The sequence below is a fragment of the Zophobas morio genome, unplaced genomic scaffold, assembly GCF_036711695.1.
Source record: "Zophobas morio isolate AGI-343-1 ecotype UQ-CSIRO unplaced genomic scaffold, CSIRO_AGI_Zmor_V1 ptg000106l, whole genome shotgun sequence".
NCBI lineage: Eukaryota > Metazoa > Arthropoda > Insecta > Coleoptera > Tenebrionidae > Zophobas > Zophobas morio.
The window spans coordinates 180,752-195,491 of record NW_026972211.1 but is presented as its reverse complement, the minus strand read 5'-3'; the positions used below and the strand labels follow the sequence as shown (position 1 = coordinate 195,491).

The 14,740-nt window shown below is 16.3% G+C and overlaps 1 long non-coding RNA gene across 1 annotated transcript; it reads left to right on the top strand.

Moving 5' to 3' along the window:
- Positions 1 to 10,345: 10,345 nt before the first annotated feature.
- Positions 10,346 to 12,919, top strand: LOC135144518 (uncharacterized). Its single transcript, XR_010283186.1, has 3 exons — positions 10,346 to 10,436; positions 12,343 to 12,452; positions 12,859 to 12,919. It is a non-coding gene; the product is annotated as an uncharacterized LOC135144518 (long non-coding RNA).
- Positions 12,920 to 14,740: the final 1,821 nt, after the last annotated feature.

The following is a 14,740-nucleotide window of genomic DNA, read 5'->3' as shown; positions in this document are numbered from 1 at the left end:
TTATTATAATTTTTTTAAAAAAATAAATAACTTTTTTGCTATATTTCATGTTTAAAAAAGTATTAATAAATTTTTCATGCTGATTATAAATATATATGTTTCAAATGTTTCATTGGCTAACTCTTTTCCTTATTCTCTGCTTCGCTATATTTATAAGAGATCAGCTTTCGTTTCATTGGCCGCTTCGACGTTTTCTTTGTGGTCTGATTCGCTATTGCCATCTTCATCGCATTAACTGTTTAGAAATACTGAACGAATGTTACTTTGAACATTTTGGTGAGAACATCAACAGGTTGTTATTTTATAATAATAAGTATTGCTAATAATATTTATGTATTTGTAATTATAAACAATGAGAAACTTTTATTTTTATATAAGAATAAGTAATAAATTATAACAAATATTTTTATTATATAAATAAAAGTAGTAATAAACTATAACATACCTTTATTTTTATTTATAATTATAAATAATAATAAATTATAACAACTTTATTTTCGCATATATAATAAACCATAACAAGTTTTATTTTTTATATATAAATATTAATAATAAACTATAAAAACTTTATTTTTTTAAATAAAGATATTTATAAGGTACACAACTTTTATTCTTTTAATAAAATATATATAAAAAACCATTAAATAAATACATTGAAAAATTCTTAATACTTTATTATTTTTTTAATAAATTATAATAAACTTTTACGACTTCTATTTATATAAAAAAATTAGTACAATTTTTATGTATAACTATAACAATTTTTATTTTTTAATATAATATAAATAATAAGTCATCACATTGTTTATTTATTGAAAAATTATAATAACTTTTCCTTTTTATATATGTCTGATAAATTAAAAAAAAGTTTCCTTTGTATATATTTTTATCAAAAATATATGTAAATAGTTTAGAAAAACTTTTACTACAATTGCTTGAACCTTGCTTAAGAGTTTTACTCTGGAAGTGCCAGTGTGAGGTACTTTCTTATTGACTAACATACTTTTATTATAATTTTATAGCGCAGTTAAATGAATTGTACAGTTTTTTATAAGACAACTTTTGTTAAATTTTTTTTTGATACACTTTTATATATATTTCTATCTTATTAGTTAAAAAAATATTATTAACGATCATTTATTTTTATTTTAGATGTTTTATATATACTTTTGCTATAGAAAATAATGAAAACTATAAAAAAAATAGTTAATTTTTTTAAAGAGCTTATTTTTTGCCGAAATTTATGACTAATCATTATCTTTTACTGATTTTTTATTATTATTGCTGCCTTTTATAAACTACTCCAGTCTAATATTTGGATACGAAATGGTGCTGGGCTGCATCAGAGTTGGCTGGTGTACCGCTCCCACCTTTTGTATGGCTGCTACGAGCAAGATTTTCTTGGACTCCAATTTTTGGCGGCCAATATGGATAGCGACTTCTTTATAAAAGTGTCATACTTTTTTCCCCCCTCATTTTTAAATTTTTTAATTGGAGAATCTTAAATTTTTTAGTGCCTTCTGTTTGCTTGTGGAATGTATTTTAAGCTTAAACCTTTTTATTTTTTTTTTTAACTTTTCGTTATATTTTTATTTGGACAGAAAACATTTTTATTTATTATATTTTATATATAATTTATTATGAGATTATTGTTTTTTTGTTACTATAAAACTTGTGATATATTTTAATATTATTTATTGTTATTATTAAAATTTTTTTTTTAAAAATATATATATTTTCTAATGAAACTAAACATTAACCGAAATATTATTAGGTCTTCTTTATTATTGCTATACAAACTTCTGCCTTTTTCTTAAATTATGTTTTGCAATTACGTGAGATTTAATGAATATTTATGACCAATAATTTTTATTTTTATTAGTTTTTTTATAAGAGTATTCTTCATATTCAAGCTTTTACAAAAATTATTATATTATTTCTTAAAGAAAGTTTTATTATTTTATCAGTATATCATTAAGCTTTCTAACATTTTAGTTATTAGTTACTAAAAAATAGTGATACTTAACACTAATCATATTCAAAGTTTTTTTTTAAAATATTTTCAATACTAAAAATATAATAATTTGGTAACTAAAAATTGTTATTCAAAAAATACTTACAGTATATAAAAAATATTAAAAACTTTAAAAAGTATTCATTATTATTTTAGTTATAAAAGTACTTACTCTTTTTATTTGTCTTTTAAAATATTTTTTATAAAATTTTAGGAATTTCATATTTTTTTTAAAAATTATGTCATGAATTATTATTTAGTAGTTTTTGATTTTCATAAAATTACAATAAATAAAATTCTGTAGAAATAATAGACCAATAAAATGCAACTATGCCACTATATTTAAATAACAAATAAATTTATTGAAAGTTCAGTAAAGGCTTATATTCTACTATTTTTAATTTCTTTATTATTAATATTAATAATATTTTTACATTTTATTAATTTTTTTTTGGGTATTATTATTTCAAAAATATATTTTATATATTTTTGAAATTGTTTTAATTATTTTTGTTATTTTATAGTTTTTTTTTTGCGATAATTAATAAATTTAAAACTTTAGTAAAAATTTCTCTTCTTTTTTTGTTAATTTTTTATATATCTTTTATTGTTATTATAATTTTTATATAATATATATTTTTAGAATATATTTTGTAAATTTTCTATTTATTTTTTTTATTATTTATAGTTTTTTTAGAAAACTCATATTTTTTATAATATTATTTTATTCTTATATGCAAATTCTATTAATATTCATCATTTGTATGAAATAAATATTTGTTTCATTATTTTTGTTTATGATTATATTTAAAAAAAATTGCGCTAAATTTATTTCGTTTATAATTAAACAATTAAATCTTTGTATAATTTAAAAAAAATATCACTCTATTATTCTTATTAGTTATGTTTTAAAAAACTTTATTATATAAATTTATAACATTTCTTATATTTCTTTAACAATTTTTTAAAAGATTATAATATATATAAACATAGTATATTATATAAATATTTTATAAACTTAATTATATAATATTTGGGTATTATATTTTTTTATTATTATTATAATTCTTATTGTTTTGTAATTTTTTTTTATTACTTAAAAAAAGAATAAATAACATTGATATATTAACTTTTTACTTTGTAGTAAAATTTATAAGTTTGACTACTTTTTATTAGAAATATTATATTTTTAATTCTATTTTATGTTCGTTATATATATAAGTTTATACTTTTTTTATTTTAAATTTTTTATTGCTACAATTATTATAATACAATTTATTGTCATATTTATTATTTATATTTTAATAAATTTTCTATAAATATTTTTTACTTTCTGTAATATATATTTATATTTTATATTAATAATCTTTTTATAAATTTTATTACCCTTACAAAAATCTATAATTTTTCATGTTTATAATATTTTTCATTATCTTTATTTAATTTTTTTTTAAAATTATATATATGTATAATTATCAATATTTATCTTATATATTATTAATCTTTCTAAAACTTTTATTATACTAATAAAATCGTTACATTTTTATTAAAGTCCTTTGTGTTATTTTTTATATAAACATTCTTTTTTTTTTCTTGTAATATTTTATTATAATTATCATTATTTCCACTAAATTTTTTAAAAAAAATTTGTTACACTTATAAAAATCACTACATTTTTATAATAATTTTTTTATATTCTTTATCTTATTTATTATAAAATTATTTTCTTATAATTATTAATATTTTAATTAAATTTTAATATTGTTTTTAGCGTAATTAATACATTTTTTTAATATATATACTTTTTTATTGTTATTTTTTATAGATTTATTATTATCGATAAGCATTTATAATATGTAATAATTTTATAGATATTAAATAAAAATAATTTTTTTATATGTTTTAACTTTTTTTAAACTCATTAATTTTTTTTTAAGGGTTTTCATTATTTATTTATTAGATTTTTTATTAAATTTTAATTATATTAAATTAATTTGTATTTATGTAAATAATTAATATTAACTTTTCTTTATTTATATAACTTTATGAGAACATTTATATTGCCTTCATTTTATTCTGTTATATATAAATTTTAAAAAAATGGATTATTACTTTTTACTTTATGCATATATTATAAAGAATTATTGTCATTTTATTTATTTATTATCATTTTTTACTTTTATTTTTTATTAAATTATTTATATACTTTTATGTATGTTTTAAAGAATTATAAACATTTAATATATTTATTACTATATTTTACTTTTTATATATTATAAAGAATAAAAACAATAATTTTTATGTTATTATTTCTTACTTTTATATCTTTTAAAATAAATATAAACATTTAATTTTTTTACTAATATTTTTTTCTTTTATATAATAATTAAATTAGGTGAGGTAACTACTTTACTTTATTATTTGTAAAAAACTAAATATAGAAATAAAATAATTATTTAATATTATTAAGATTCTTTTCTACTTTTCATACTCCTCTTTTTCTTTATTTATTATATATTATTTTTGTTTTGATTTTTTAGATGTTATTATATCGAATTGGACTGGTTCCATGGTATAAAAAGTTAACCAATCGGGAGGTTATTTATAAATTTCATTATTTATAGTTCTTTTTAGAAAAAGAAGAAAAGAAACATAAACTAAATAGAAATATATTAAGAAATTTAAGCAATAAAAAAATAAAATTAAAAATCTTTATAAAAGAAATAATTTATAAAGTAATACTAAAATATAATATAATGAATAAAAAAGCTTTCGCCCTTTAATAATAACTTTTGTATTTCTTTATTATTTAAACTAATTGTAATTAATAAATATTTTTTTACTTTTACTATACAAAATTTATTTTTTTAACTTTTCATTTTATATATTTTTTTAATACTTATTGTCATTAATAAATACTTTTATACAAAATATTATTACTTCGGAATTCTTTTGTATTTTATTTATTTTTTTCGAAACGAATTGGTATTAATAAATTTTTTTTTCCCTTTAAAAAAAATGTATTATACTTTAAATATTTTCAAATTATATAAAGAATTTTTATTTGTATTTTTTTATTTTTCGGAGCTTGTTATGTTAATAATACTTTTCATTTCCTTTAACATTATAAAATTCAATATTATTATTTGTTAAGAATAATTCTTATTTATTTAAAACTTATTATGTTATTCATAAATACTTTATGTTAACTGTATAATAGTTACTATTTTTATTATTATTATTTCTATTGTTGTTGTTGTTATCATTATTATTTTTCTTAAATAAATATCAAAAGCTATTAATAAATTTTCCGGTGTTAATTATTTATTTATAATTTATTATACTTGTTAAGCTTTTTACTGGAATAAAAAAAAGTGATTGTTGCGTTGATGGAGATAATGAAAAAGTGCTCAGATGTGCCGAGCGCCTTTTGTGGCTCATCTTTTCATTAATATATGAAAGAGGTAATAATAATAATGATAAACCATTATATATATTTATATATTAAACTTCTATATATTTTTCTAATTTTATTACTTCATTAAAAATAAAAACTTGGAAAATATGTCCTAGCCGAATTATTTGAACATTATTATTATTGTTACTGTTATTACTATTATTATTATTATTATTATATATTTTTAAAGCTCTTATGATATATTATTATTTATTTATTTCGTTTTTACTATATTTTTTTTTTCGGAAGTTATCTATATAAAATATATATTTTAATTTTTGCTATGAAAGAGATAAAAAGATAATATTATTATTAATACTATACCATCCATTATTTATACTTTTTATTTAATATTTTAATCTTTTTACTTATTAATATTAATTATAATATAAAACTGTTAGAGAAATAACAAATTATTAAATTTTTCTTACATAACTTATATAGTTCGTTATGAAATTATATTCTTCCTACTATTATATAATTTTTATAAAAAAATACAAAAGATTTAAAGAGTATATTTTTTCTTTTTTATAATTTTTTTTTATAGTTATTTTTATTACTATTAATAACTAAAATAAATATTAAATTTTACACTTTATATTACATTAAAACTTTCAAAACTTTTAATTTAGTAGTATAAATATATTATTTTTTCAGTTATAACAATTATTTATTAATTATTCATAAAAAAATATTTAAATAAACTAATAATAGATATGAATAATAACATAAATAAATGATTATAATAAAAAATTATTAAATAATCATTATATTTTTTTATACAGTAATGATGTTTTTTATTTTTTAGAACTTTTTATACCAAACTGTACTTTATCATTTACTATGAGAATTTGTATATTTTCATTTATATTTAATAAATTTTTTCTTATTACTAAACTGTACCTTTATTACTTTTTAATACGAGAATTTCCATATATTTTTTTATTTTTAATAAATATTATCTTAATACTAAATTTTTTTTTACTTATTATTATGAGAATTTCTATATTTATTTTTTTTAATATGAATAACTTTTTTAGTACTAAACTTATACTGAGCTTTATTTCTATTATTATCTATTATGCGAATTTTTATTTTTAATTTATTTTTATTAATCTTTTTTATTACTAACTGTTACTTTTTTATTTTTACTTATTATCATGAGAATTTATTTTTTATTATAGTATTTTCTAATAACTTAAATTTTTTTTTATTTCTGATGAACTTTTATAACTTTTTATAATGAGTATTTTTTTATATAATATTCTTATTTCTGAAATTTTATATTTTTTAAAATGAAACTCTATTTTTATATATAAATCTATTAAATTTCATTTTATTAGAAAATAATCTAATGGTAAAGAGTGCTTCCTACTAATATATATACTATATTGAGTGCGGCGAGCCCTCTATTATTTCTTATAATTAATATATATATTTCTATATTTTTCGTAACAATTTTATTTATTACTTAATTTTTCCTTTAATTATATAAATTTATATTTTCTATATTATTACTGTTAATTTCATTTTTCTACTAAACTTTATTTTTTCTAATAAAATTTATATTGTTATAAATTATTTAAAATTGTTGTAGTGTGAATTTTTACATTTCTATATTTTTTTATTACTGAAATTTATTATTATTTAATATAAAAATTTATATTTTATATTGTATTTTAATTACTTTTCTATAATAAATATTTATAATTTTTTGTTGAGAATATTTTGTTTTATCTTTTTAGAGTTTTTGTTTTCACATCATATATTAAGTTTTTGAATACTAAACTTTTCCTTATTATTTTTTATATAAAGCATTTACATTTTTACATATTGTAAAGGATTTATATTTTTAATAATATTGCTTTATTTTTTGTTAAACATTTTTATTACTTTTATTATTTTTCATTATGAAATTTTATCATTTTATATATTATTATAAATAACTTTTTTATTATTATTGAACATTATTTTTTAATTACTTTTATTAAAAATTATTATATTTATATTATATCAAGTTTTATATTATAGAATAGATATATAAAGTTTTATACTCACTTTTTTACTAATAAAAAAATTTTTTTTATATTGAAAATTTTTATTTTTATATTATAAAAAATAACTTTTTTTTATTACCCAACTACTGAAGGTTTGGGAGTTTCTGATTCTATTTCTGTTGCTGATGACGTTCGAAAAGAACTCGTGCAACAACTCAGTTTGAAAGATATGCCCTTTAGTGCGGTACACTTTTATAATTATAAACTTTGCTTCAGTTATATTTTAATATTATTATTTCTTATTAGATATAACATTTTTTTTCGTTTTTTAAAAATAATTTGTAAAGAAACCTATTAAATAAGCTTTTATATTTTTTATTATTAATAATTATTATATCCTTTAAAAATATTGTTAACTATTAAAAAAAAGATTCAAATGTGCATTATTATTAGTAAAAAGTTTTACTTCGAATTATATATTAACATATATATAATATTTATTTTTATGTAAACCAATAATATAATTTTAATATATTTTATTAATTATTTAAAATATTCATTTTAATAGATCAAATATTATTTTTTAAGTTTAATTTTTAGTAAAGAAAAACATATTTATGCGTATTATATAAAATAAAAAGTTTTATAACGGTGTAAATATTAATAAAAATTATACTTTTACTAATTATCAATAAATTTTCTTTTCTTTTCTTTTTTTTTATTTACTAAAGTTTATATATTTATTTATAATAACATGTAGTAAAGAATATTCATGATTTATTTAATATTACAATAATATTTAATATTTTTAAGTAATAATGAGTTATAGTGTTACTTTCAAATTTTTATTTATTAATTTTTAAAATATATATAATATTAAATAATATTTTATAAATAATAATAAACTTTTTTATTTCTTTTAATAATTTATATTATATTAGAAATATTTGATAAATAATAATAAATTTATTGTATTACTTTTATATCAAATAAACTAAAATTTAATATAAAATAATAAAGTTATTCTATAATTTTATAAATAATAATAAAGTTGTTCTATTTCTAATAATTTAAATTATATTAGGAATATTTAATAAATAATATTATTATTATACTAGTTTTAATAATATTTAATAATATTTTATAACTAGTAGTAAATTAACTGTCTCAATTTTTTTTTTTTTTTACAATTTATACAATATTTAATTGCATATAATAAAATAATAATAGAGTTTTTGTATACTTTATTTTTTATTTATTTCTTTTATAAATATAAATAATGTTTATAATATTTTATAAAAAATTATAAAAAATTATAAAAAAGTTTTTTGTATTACTTTTTTGAGTTCTTTGTTTATTTTTTTAAATATTTAAATAACTTTTATTAATATTCAAAAAGTAATAATAAAAGTAATTATATTACTTTTTAAAGTTATTATAATTTTTTAAAAATATAAATGTTTATAATATTTATTAAATAATTATAAGGTTTTTGTATTATTTTTTTATTTTTAAAAATATATAGATAATATTAAAATTATTGTATTACTTATAAAGTTTTTTAATAATTATTAATAAAATTTTCATTATTTTCACTAAATATATACGTTTTTGTATTCTTTTATGTTATTGAATAATTATTAATAAATCATTTGTATAAATATCTTTTTTTACATGTAGAAAGTTTATTATAACTTTTTTTTCAGTAGAAAATACAAAATAATTCGCCAATAATATTGAGTATAAATATAAATTTAATATTATAATAATAATAATAAAATATAATTGTGATATATTAAAAGTTACAACGCATCGTTAATGTTGATCTCAACAATTATGAATACCTACTGGAGGAAATAGCGACCCTCACTTTCAAAAATGACTTGAGTTACGGTGTTTATACTTTGAATAAAGAATGGTATTACTATTTACTAATATTGTCATTATTATTTTTAAAAATATTTTTAAATAATTTTTGTAATTATTAATATCTTAACAAAAATAGTTTTTTTATATATTTAAAATTTTTTAATGATTATTATACATTAAAATAATAAGAGCATATATTGTTAAGGTTATTTTTTGTTATCATTATTATATACTTTGAATCAAAAATGGTATTATTATTTTAATTTTTTTTGTAGTTATTATAACTATATACTTGCTCTTATCATTATTATCATATTATTTGTACCTTTAGGTACTCTCATGTCAATCCTTATTATCTTCACTTTTTTTCTGGCGATTGTACGGTTTGTGAAGAAAGAAAAAATAAAAAACTTACTAACGGTTCTTGATAAATTTTATATAATTAAAAAAAAATTTATTATAATTATTATTATAATTAGTACTATTTCTTTTAGAAAATATAAAGTTTATATAATTTTTCATCTTTTATAGTAATAGTAATTATATATTTAAAGAAACGTTCCGTCCCCTTCCGGTTTCTGTACCGCCGAACTCCATCTTTAAACATTTAGTTGGAGTAATTATAACTATAATTAAATTTATTGTTATTATTATTATGTTTATCATTTAAATCTGTAGTTGCTTTTCTCTGAGACCCTGGTTGAGCTTATTAGTTACATTATATACCGTCAACTTTATGGAGAAAATTCTGAAGAACATACTTCTTTGTCAATGGTTTCGTTATTATTATTATTATTATTATTATTATTATTATTATTATTATTATTATTATTATTATTATTATTATTATTATTATTATTATTATTATTATTATTATTATTATTATTATTATTATTATTATTATTATTACTTTGACAGACCGACCTGGCCTTACACATTATTGTCATTGGACTTTCTATTGCCAATGAGGATGCTGGAGAGCATGCTGCTATAAAAAGGAGTTATAACGAGGAGTGCCACGCTTACAAATATATAGACTCACTAAAAAAGCAATCCCCGACTTCATATGCAAATTTAATTGGCTTATATCTAGTAGAAGGTCATTAATTGTGATGCTTATAAGTAATAATTATTAAGAGTTGCTAATAATCTTTAAGTAAAAAAATAAGAATAACTGATTGTTGTATATATTTATATTTGCACAATATGTATTTTATTGGTAGTTTTTATCATGATGTTTAAAATACATTAAAATATATAATACCCATAAATTCATGTAAAAAATATCACCATAAAAGTAGTTATATTTTTAAAATAAAAAAAATTAAATTATAATAAAAAAAATAGTTTTATTATAAATCTTTTGAGAAAGTATATGGAAATAAGATAATACAAAAAAAAATTAAAATTAAAGAAGTAATAATTTTTTATTTATTTTGTTTTCGTAACAATATAATGACTTTATATATTTCTTATACTAAAGAAAACTAAAATACTTTTATTATCGTAAGGGAATATCGTTTTACTATTATAATATGCTCAGAAATAAGTAATAAAGAATGATTATTAGATAGTAATATTTCAACAATTATAATAATGAATAAAAAGGCATTAGTATTATATTTATTTATATTAATGAAGTTTATATATAATTATTATATTAGAAAAGTCTTCACGGTACAGTTATTAACGTACAATAATAATGTTTAATTTTTATACTATATACAATAACAAGAAAAACTAATAAGTAGTAAATTAATAATATTTTTATAATATTTATTTTAAATAATTTATTATAATAAGTTAATATATATTTATCATATATAAATAAATTTTTATAGTATTATTATTTTTATATAGTAATAACGTTTTATTTTAAATATTTATAATAATAAGTAAAAGAGAATACTTACTAAATAGTAAAATATTTATTATGATATACTAAATTAAAAAAGATTACTAATATACATCAAAATTATATTAACACTTATATAATAACAATTATGGTCATAAGGTTTATATATAATTATAATTATAGAAGTATAGTAGTATTATTTTTAGAATTATATTATAATAATAAGTAGAAAGTATATTTATAATAGTAAAAAGTTTATTGATCATATTTTTAACAATAAATTTAAGGGAATTTCTAATATGTATTAATAAAAAATAATATATTAAAAGTTTTTATAAAAATTTTTATTTTGGCAAAAAAAGTTTTGATAAATAATATTATTTTAATATATAATATAATATATTTATTATTATATTTATTTGTATTTAATATTATAATTTTTAAAAATTTATATTGATATTATTTTTATTTATATTATTATTTACATTTTTATAAAATATCGCTTAGTTAAAACTTTTTTATAACTTTTCATTACTATCAAAAGACTGCTTTTATATATTCTATAATATTTTAAAAAAAGTTTGTTATAATTGATACTCCCGGCTTTTTAGGCTTCTTTTTTATTGCATTAATATACAATTTTTTGTAATAATAATCATAATGAAGTTAACCGTAATAAAAAAATAATTTTTATATTTTTTAATATAAAAAGTTTAATTTATTTATTAAAAGATATCTTCACTTCATCTTGATTTTTATTTATTATTATTATAATATTCTTAACTTGTAATTATTTATTCAAATAATAATTTTATATTTTTTTTAATAAAAATATTAAAGTAATAAAGTTTTTGACCATAATATATTTATTCACTGAAAATTTCGACTTTTTTTGTAGTATCTTTATTACATTTAGTCCAAAAATTATTACTACATATTATTTTTACTGCTTATTTAGTTTTTATATATTTTTCTTTTTTTACTATGAATTATACCCTTTATTTTTAGTGCTTACTTATTTTTAGATATATTTTTTCTTAATCTATTCTTATTATTATTAGAATTTTTTTTTGTTATATTCTTTTTATTAGTGCTTATTTAGTTTCTAAATATATTATTATATTTAATAGTATAACTTTTTTTATTTTAGGCGAGTTTGTATGCGTTCTTTTACTAAAGTTAAAAGAGAAAGTCCCCCACAACCAAAAGACTATTATAGACTGGATTTTAAAAACTTTGAGCCTTTTGGGGAACAATGAAGTTTTTATATATACAAATAGAAATGAAAAACTTACTTATTGTTGTTATATTTATAAAAAAAGTTTTTTACTCGAAAATGGATATAATATTTATTTTGTTTATAATATACTAAAAAAAATTATTTTTTCTTATTTTCATACAACATATGTTTATTTATTTATATACTAATAATAATATTAATAACTGTAACAAAAAAGTGAATTGTTTTTTATATTTACTATATTCCTTTAGTTTTTGTTTAAAAACTTTTATTATTATTATTTATATTTAAAATGTTTTCCTTTTTTTTATGTATAATACAAAAAGTAAAATTAAATTATTTTTATCAATAAATTATATTTACTATATTATACTTTTGTTACTATAAACTTTGGCCTTCATTTTTATATTAAATTTTATAAAAAAGCTTCAATCAAGGATTTCGGAAGCCATGAGTGCTGTTTCCATTGAAAATAATGAAAGCAAGCGAGAAAAGGTATTATTGGTCCCTTTTTTAATATGTAGTTATTATAAATTTTTTGGTAGGCCAAAGCAGCAAGAGAGCGCATTTTGACCCAATTTAAGGAAATGCAATCGTCCTTTATTCAAAGTAATATTTCTGAGTGGAACAACATAGGTATGTTTATTTGCAACAATTTATTATATTCGCACTTAATAAAGTCCTTTTTTTTAAAATTGCCAGAGAGATCTGAATAAGTTCAATTTTATTGTATAATGAATTATAACAAAACTAAACTTTTTTTTTTTTTTAAAAATTTATATACTTTTATAAATAAAGAATTTTTCTATAAAACGTTTTTGTTAAGATGTTGATGAAAATAATTCTGACATTGAAAATAATGAATATGTTCACATGGAAACTTGCATCGTTTGTCAAGAAGGTTCTTATATTGGCTATTACTAATCAATGATTAGAATGATAGACTGGCGTGCTTATTTATATTCTATATACTATTATATTGAAGTTTATTACTATTATCACTATTATTTGTGTGTTTAAAAAAATTAGTTTATTATTAAATATAATTATATTGTGTGAACAGCATTTTTGCTTCCTAATAGTAAAACTTTGAAGCTCGTTATTTTTTTTTCACTAACTTCTTCAACTTTACTTGAGACTAAACTTTTTTATATATACGCGTTGCTTATAAAACTTTTTATGCTCCCTTTTTCTATTTTTAATAGCTTTTATATATTTTTATTTAAATATTATTTTATACGTCAACTATTATATAATAACTCCCTTATATTTTTTCTTTTAGTTATAATTAATATATTTTTTTAGGAAAAATGTAAAATACTTTTAGTTTTTAGCATTTTTTACATTATTATATATTATTCATTACTATTAATATTATTATTAGAAAGTCCCTTGTACGGCTCAGCCAAACCTTTTGGTATGTGCGTGAATATCCAAAACAGTGGAGTTTTGTCTTCTGTTCTGCGAAGACTTTATGAAGGCTGCAGAATGAATTTAACTGGTTGTTATTAATATTTATAAAAATAATATTTAATAATGAAAAAAGTTAATAAATATTAAGACATACTCGATAAAATTATTATAAAATATTATTATAATAATATTGTAAAAGAATATAATCTATTTAAAAGTTTTAATATTAATGATATTTTACTTTTTTATAATATTATCTATTAAAACTTTTTTATGAATAAAAATCTTATTTTATTTTAACACGATGCAGATCAGAGAACTTTTATATTTATTTGTTTATATGATTACCATATATTTTCTATTGTAAACTTTATTTAAACTTTCACTTTTTATTAACTTTTATTACTATAAAAGAACTATTCATCATTTTATATTTGCTCTAACACGTGCAAAAATTAGTGAATTTTTTATGATTTTGCATAAACTTTTTATGTCAATAATAAATTGATATCACCTTATGCTCTTTGTTATGTTGTTAAACTATTTGATGAACTATTATTATAAATTCACTTTTACACGTGCAGATCAAGGAATTTTTATATCTGGCTGCGGCCATAAACTTCACTTTTCCTGTTCGGAGGCTTTATATCGCTCCTCTCAGCCTTTTCCTATGCTGTGCCCGCTTTGCAAGTCGTTATTTGACTGTCTTCTTCCTTTAAACACGTTAAAAAAAAGTCCCTGCGACTGCCCATACAGTTTAGCTATTCATAACTTTTATAAACTTTTTTTTTATTAATTATTTAATAGATTTACTATTACTTTTTTTATTGATTAATATTCGTTAATTTTATAAAATTTTTGTTGACTTTTTATTTATTTACTATTTTTAATATCT